Genomic DNA, 8,644 nt, shown 5'->3' on the forward strand with positions numbered 1-8,644 from the left:
TTTTCTCGTTTCCTCCACCAATCTCGTTGTAGAGTTTCCAGTATCGGCTGGCATAACTCCGAAGGGTTTCCCCGACCCTCATTTTCATGGAAAGCAATGCGTCGACCGGCTGCTGCACTCGGCTGCATGTTACGAACCTGCTGCCAAACTCCTGAATCAGCTCGGCGAAGCTGTGTATAGAACCTTTCCGCAACCCATTGAACCATCTCAGTGCGGTAGAGCCGAGACTAGAGGGGAATACTTTACACATCAATGTATCATTGTGCGCATGCAAAGACATCATGTGGATGTAATGACTGACATGCTCCACGGGGTCTGTCCTCCCCTCATAGGAATTGAATGGTGGTCGCGTGAATCTGCTCGGCATGGGTGCCCGTTCAATCTCATCGGAGAATGGAGACCGGGCTGCCATCCGCAAGGCTCTGCTCATGGCGTCCATTGCGGCGTTGTGGTGCCGCCGCTCCTCTGGCGACTCTGATCCTTGGTTATCATATCCATGCGATCGGGAACAGTCCCGTCTACGACGCGTCTCCCGGGAGTGTCGCTGTGACTCTTGAGAGCGTGATCGGTCTCGGTATTGTTGCGTAACAAATCGGCTGGAACCCTCCTCGCCACGGTTTCTCCTGGGTTGGGGGTTGTGGTTCCTTTCGTGGCGCCGACCCCTTGCTTCCAGCTCCAAGTCCATTACCAATCTGCGTAACCGCTCCAGCTCTCGGTCTCTATCATCATGTTGCCGATGTGTTGAGACGCCTGAAATTATCCGGTGTGTCTGGGCCGATCCTTCTCCCAATCCAGACTTTTCCTCTCCTCTTGGATGCTCCCTATCATCCAGCCGTTTCTGCCTTCTCTCCCTCCACGTCGATCCCCGAGAAGATCCTGCCGAATTGCTCGGAACATGCCCTCCTGAACGCTCCTCAGACATCTCCCTTGCTTGAGTCTCACTCGAACCACAGCTTCGTAGGAGAGCCCCACGGTGGGCGCCAATTGTAGGAACCAAGTACAAGACTTCTGGGCCTTAGGTTACTTGGGCTCACAATTTATTTGTAGTGGGCTTAAGGATTTCCTACAATGGGTCGTTCTCGGCAGAGAGACTCAACGCTACTCTCAGTTTATACTCTCTCCTTGACTGTTTTCCCTCAATTTTTCTGAACCCCTTCTTCTCCCAACTTTCTTCTATTTATAGCTGAGGTTAGTGGGGAGATTATGATTACAGCCACTGTTAGTGCTACTGGAGGTCCAATATTATCTGATTGAAGTGGATGTTTAGGTGAAAAGGCGGTGCAGCATTTATGATCTTGGAACTTGGCTCCATCTTGACCGACTATGTTCGGCAACTCAGTTCCCTGGGAATATCACAATTTCCCGGGAACAGTTCGTACATTTGACCGGGAACGTTTGTCCGATCACCTCTCGGAATTCAATACCCAACGCTTGTTCGTACATGAAGGAAGCTCCAAGAAGGGCGCAGGACAACTGGACCTTTCTGCTGGACCCTTGCCCAAGGTTGGTATGGGACTCAGCCCAGGGCCTGTGTGGGATTGGGCCCAGGGCCTGTATGGGACTGGGCCCAGGGCCTGTGTGGGCCTAGGACCTCGGTGCCGTACAGCTTCAGTTATATATATATATATATATATATATATAGATTAATACAAAAGCTCGCTACAAACTTCACTAAAAACATAATATGAGACAATTATCTTTTATTTTTATTATTATTATTATTAGAAACAAACACACACATAATAAAGATGATGATATATTATTCTAACGAAAAAACATACCACAAACTTCCCTAAAAACCCACAATGTGTGTGTTTGTTTCTCAAAAAAAATAAAATAAAAGTGGTTAGCACTTAGCACCGTAATTTTAACAAAAGGATTTTTTATTCCATTTTTTTTTTTAAAGATTCTTAGGGCTGTTTGGTTGGAGATTTCTAGTATCGTCGTTTAAAATGACGTGAAAATTGTGGTTTAAAAAGTGTTGTGAAAATATGTGTTTATAGTATTCATAAAGGAAAAAATGTGTTTGATACCATGTTTTAAATAAAATGTTTCAATGTGTGAAAAAATATAATTGTGTTTGGTAAGTGTGTGTGTGTGTTTTTTTTTTTTAAAGCTAACAAGTTGGTCCCTTGGTTGGAATTGAAAAAGAAGCTTTATATGTTGTCTAATCAAGTGGGCTCCATGTTTTTCAAAATTTTTACAAAAGTATCATTGAGCAACGTTGTTTGAAATCTGAAAACTAATAAAATGAGTTTTTTCAAATAAAATGTTTAAATACCTTAAATAAGTAACGTAACTCAAACACTCTTAAAAAAACACGCTTACCAAATGCCTTTTTTTTTTTAGAACCACAGTTTTCAGTGTTTAAATACTGAAAACTATTATTTAGAATCACATACCAAATAGGCCCTTAGTTTTCAAGTAATGCAGCTGAGTGATCTTTTTGTAAATAAGTTAAAAATCGTGGGATCCATTGACAAGACTAAACTTTTTTTTTTCTCTTACGGGCCCACCACTTTATCCTTCTCACTTTTTTTTTCTCTCTCTCCTTCAATAAAATAACATTTTTTTCATTACTTAAAAAAAAGCACATACACATACCAAACATAGTTTTTTTATATTTTAAATATGTTATTTAAAACATGGTACTAAACATATTTTTTGTATTATAACTACTTTAAACACGTGTTTTCACAACACTTTTTAAACCACAGTCTCCACATCATTTTGAATAATAATACAGCACAGGGACAGAGCTATCATTAGACTAGGAGGCAATGCCCCCTCCCCCCCCCCCCCCCCACACCGTCCATTTTTAAAATAAAAATTTATTATTATATATATGTATATTAATTTTAGTAATTTTGTTCTATAAAATTACATTTTGTTTCCCTTAAATAATATCATTGATTCTTTTAAATGTAATGTTATACTCATAAATATTTTTACAACATTTTTACAAACTGTTTTAGTAGCAAATTCATATTGGTTCGCATATGGGCCCACCACTCACAGCATTTCTTTATTTACCAGTAACTACTTATCATATCAGTAATTTATAGAAAAAAAAAAAAAAAAAACTTGTAGCTCTAGCATTTTCCTCATTTTAGTGACCATAAAAATATTTATAGATCTAAAATCTAAAACAAAATATACAAGCCCAACAACAAAAATCACCAATAGCAAACAAAAAAAATTTAAGTTTAATTAACCAATTTTATCCAAAATAAACAACTCTGCCCTTTAAAAAATTCTAAAAAAAATAATTTTGTTCTTACCCACACACACACGAAAAAAAAAAAAAAAAAAAAAAAAAAAAAAAAAAAAAAAAAAAAAAAAAAAAAAAAAAACTCAACAACTAAGTTGAAGCAAAGTCAGAGGTTGAAATCGCTGCATATAGCCACCAATAAACCACCCCCCCCCCCCCCCCAACTTAAAGTTTTGGCTACGTCCTTGCCTGAGCACCACTACCAAATGACCCTTCAATCTCTTTGCAACACACCCAGCTCTTTCTTTGTCTCTTTGCAATTCACCCATATCTTTTTCTCTCCTTCAGATTGCAACTTACCCATTCGGCCAAAAACTAAAAAACTATACAATCATTCCTCTTTGTGCTTAGCCCACAAATAGTCACTTTTATATCTCAAATTCTATATGTTATTCTCTTTGAATTATATTTTTCTTCATTCAAGTCATTTTCTTTTATTTTATAAACATCAATAGAGGAAGGAGATAGAAATCCATGTTCTTCTTAGAAAGGAAAACATGTAATATTACTGAATTACAAGACTCTCAACTTCATTCCAAGCAAATGAGGTCAAATAATGCATGTATTTCACAACTCAAAAATGGCAAAACTAAGGTTCAAAAAAAAAAAATTTATGACTGCACTAAAACCATAAAGGTTAGAGCAATGTAGATCAACACAAAGGGAATTGGTGATGTCTTGGAAGTTGGAACACTCTAGAAGCTTGACACTCGACATGATATAAGGTTGCCATGTGCAGTGGCAAAATTACTAGCCAATGGTCACAAGGCGAAATCTTAGATGACCATGTGCAACATGAGGTTTAAAATATTTTTGTACCTTTTCAATGATGATCAAAATATGATTGTGGCATATTATTCTTATAAAACATAAACTAAGCCCTAAAACAAATAAAATTGGACATGTCTCCTAATAAAAATGATTAAGAGAAATTTACAATTTTTTTTTTTGTGGAGAAATTACATGCATATTCGTACAAAAATTGATGCAATCACTTTGATAAAATTAAGGAGAATTATTTCAAGAAAATTTTTATTGATATATATATATATATATATATTTTTGGATGGTATTACTATTGATTTCAATAAAAATCAAATAATTATTGAGAGTAACAAGCAAATTTAAGGGGGTTTTGGCACTAGTTAAGATAAATAAGGCATTTTTATGTTTTAGAAAATTACGACACATTTTCCAATGAAATTTAGATGAATTCCAATAAATTTTTAGCATACTTGATAAGGAAATATTTTCATAATTTGCAATAATTTTTTTTTCACAACATCTTACATAATTCAAGCTTTTTTCTTTGAATAATAAATCAAAAGTAACTTAATGCTTTTAATATAGAACCATTTCTACTATGTTCTAACAATTAGATCTTCAATTTTTTTTTTTTTTTTTTGAGAAACCAGACTAGCAGTCTAGGACTTAATTGAAAGGAAAAATTAATGAACATCTAAAAGCAATAGGGGAACAATGTCATTAGGTGGATCTTCCATCCACGCTTGGAACTCGAAAACGTTTTTAGCTTTTTTAGCCAAAACATCAGCAATAGAATTACATACGCAACTAACATGATTGAACTTGATAAACTGGAAGTCTGCAACAATACAGCGAATTTCATCAAAATTTTTCCATAGGAAGAAAATTCAGCACCTTCTTAAGTAATAGCATTGATCACCAAAGTTGAATCCCCTTCAAAAACAACTCTGCGAAGCCTAATTTCAACAGCAAACTGGATAGCTCTTCGACATGCCTAGGCCTCCATATATGCAACCGAGTGAGAAGCCAGTATAGACTGAGACAAAGCACCCATAACTTCCCCATGCCAATCACAAGTGTGGACACAACGGAGGAGTTGCCACCTAGTTTTTGCAATTGTCTAGGAACCATATATATAGCGTTCTTTCAAGGAAGGACCTTTTGATCTTACTACCAGATATATGGATTCAGAGTTAAGGTATGGTCTTGGGAAGGTGTTAGGCACCCAAAACCACCTAATCCTAAGGTTGGCTTCCCATCATTGTGTCTTATGTCTTAACCCTATTAAAGGCACACTCAATACTTGCATCTAACTCACACACACACTAATCATGCATCTAGCAACTAACGTGGCATCAAACATCCCTAACCATACATCTATCATGCTCACAAACAAAGCCTACCATACATCTAATCATGTATAACATATCACCATAGACCCTAGCATGCTACTATCATACATATCATATCCAAGGCAGCACATAGGCATAGAAAGATCCAAGCAAATATGTGATTGCATCTATACTTCAAGAAGAACTCAACCAAACAAACATGTTTGTCTCCATCATTAAGGCAAAATCATATTCAAAGATGCATGGGAATGTGAATGTATGACTTACCTCACTTACCTTGTAGCAACTCAGCACCTATGGCATTCATGCATGAACATGTGAATGCGTGTTCATGGCATCAAAACAAGAAAACACAAGACAAACCCTAATTTAAACATGTGAAAAAGCAAACAAATAATAAGCATGTGAAATAGAATATTAAAACCACAAATATATGAAAAATGATCCAAGATAGAAGTATTGCATGTGAAATCAGAAACAAAATCAGAAAAATTAGGGTTTCTGGGCATGATCATGCGCACGCATGAACAAGCCTGCGTGCGCATAATCAAGCCTAGTACACAGCCAAGATTATGCGCATGTGGGTTTCAGCCCAGAAACCCTAGCAACACAAAAACTAAAGTAGAGCTTCAAAACGATAAATCTAACATTCTAACATGCTTCTAATATAATCTAACATTCCAAAGGCCATTTTGTTTTGACCAAAAAAATGAAATATTTCGGTACCAGTTAATACTGGTGTATCGTTTCGGGATTATCGCTAATATTATATATATATATATATACTTATTTTTTATTTATATTTATATGTTTAGTAGTTAAAGTTCACATAACAATAATTTATTAAGAGCACTTAAATTTAAATTTATAAGCATATATATAATATTTCATTTATTGTTTATCTCTCGTTCACATATCAGCCTATTAATAAAAATATAAAACTAGTGAGTGATAGTAGTTGAAAATTTGAAATAAAAGATGTAATTGAAATTTCAAACTTGTTTCAAATATCAATGTCTACATGTGTGGTGTCAGTACACACAAAATAAGATTACAAGAACCACACAAAACAAAAAGACCAAGGGGGGTCCATGCAGCTGTAGTCTAAACAATAGATAAGAAGAAGAGCAAAAAGAAAAAGTAAAAAAAGAAGGGAAGTGAATAGACAAAACCAAAGGAGGAAGACGAAGAGATGATAACGCCTTAAAATGTATACTTGTTATATATTTATATGGGCGTTATCTCCTTATTATTATGCTTAATTTGTATAATTAAGCCATGATTTGCATTAGTCCCTATTATTTATCTTTACATAATTTCTTGAATAAAATGCTATTCATTGTGTGTATTTTTCTACTTTCAGGAAATTATGTGAGAAATATGAGTTTACAGGAATTTGTGAGAGAATGGAGGCCAAACTAGAATTAAAGTGGAGCTAAAGGACCATGCTTAAATGTATAAGGAGGTGTAGCTGGAGTGCTTGGATCATCTACCATGATTGGAAGCTTCAAATAAGGAAAGAAATCAAAGAAGCAGAATCTGAAAAGGAAAAATCTGATTTGAGCACTGATCGGTATTTTGGGCGTATCTCTCTCCTCAAAAATCCAATTGACACAAGACCAGATGGGTTAGAACCGTGACTTAAATATCTACAACTTTCCAGTTTTGAGTTTTTCTAAATTCTCAATTTTTGAAGGCCGAAATTAACTCACAAGTTACCGCTATAAACCTGGACGGAAATTAAAATAGTAAATGTTTTATTTTCTTTGGACACTTAGACATTAGGTTTTTGAAGGGAGGCTGTGGAGAACGAATTTTGGAGAGAAAACCTTGTATTTTCCTTTCTATAATGGCAGCCTAAACTCTTTGCTAGGGCTAGGGGTTATGTTTCTTCTATACGGTATGAATATTTAATGTGATTCTTTCTAGAATTTTATCAACGACATATTTGATTGTTCAATTAGATTTCTTTTGATGTATTAGTTCTTCCATGCTTTCAATAAGTTCAATCATGTTTTTCTTATTGTTTAGATGAATTTCTAATAGTTTCAAATAGAAATCAGGATTTAGAGTGAATGGGTTTTTCTGAAAACTTTTCTAACCGCATTATCAATCGAGGTTATCTTGCGTTCTTGAATTGTCTTAGTTCAACCGAATTATAAGTTTTTACTTGTATAAGAACAATCAATTATGAAATAGATGTTTTCTTAGATCACAAAGAATTTCATATCAATATAGGGAAACACCCCGATACCCTAGTATTTACATTATTGATTAAAATCAGTTTTTATTATTATTCTTGTTAACAATCACCAAGCAAAAATATTTTTCTTCTTCACTCAAATTGTTATTTAATTATATTGTCTTTGAATTTACCCTGCTCCTTGTGGTTTGACCTCGGTACTCCGAGAATTATATTGCTACGATCTCCTGCACTTGGGAGTGAGCAAGCAAGAGATAACCTGCTAAATGTTAACAACGACCAACAAAGTAGTGCTGGTCCTGAAGGCAACGTGAGCCATCTGGTACTTTTATGTTTTGTATTTTTTTTTTCTTTTTAAGAAGCTTTTTGTACCGGCTTGTTTTTACTTTTCACCTGAAATGTCTATAGTCCCGTATAGACCGGTATTTTGAGCGGTACAATTTAAGAGTGTTTCGGTACCATTTTATCCACCAGAACAAGAAATACTGGCCGGTACGGTACGGTATTAACTTCCTTGTATGGAACACAAACTTGATTGATATTTAACCGGCCCCTCAGTGCCTACACAACAAGATTGAATGATAATCAAAAGAATCAAGTATATCAATATTTCATTAGCAATCACAACTCAAAATAAAAAGACACTCTTGAAAAGATTGTTTGAAAAAGGTTTTGAAAGAAATTAGAAAATAGTTTTCTACCTTAGAACTAACTAAAGAGAGGTTTTTTATCTTCAAAAACGAGCTAAGGGGCTGCCTTAGGGGTTTTCAAAAGAGAAAATAGAGTTTTAGAGAAGATGGAGGCCAAAAAATCACTCTCTCTAGCTATAGTTTTGATTGGAGGCATAAGGTGAGTATTTATAAGTAAAAATTATGGTTTGGGGGGCTGTTTAATGATCTCTGGACGTGCTCAAGGGTCTATGGGCTAGCCCACATCAAGCAATGATGTTTTGGACCCTTAAAATGAAGTTTTAAAACCTAGAAAATCGGACTGCCCAGTTAGCCCAACTTCAAACAGTCATAACTCACTCAATTTAAGTCCAAATTAGGAAAA

This window comes from Quercus robur, chromosome 9 (genome assembly GCF_932294415.1).
Source record: "Quercus robur chromosome 9, dhQueRobu3.1, whole genome shotgun sequence".
In the NCBI taxonomy this organism is placed as follows: Eukaryota; Viridiplantae; Streptophyta; class Magnoliopsida; order Fagales; family Fagaceae; genus Quercus; species Quercus robur.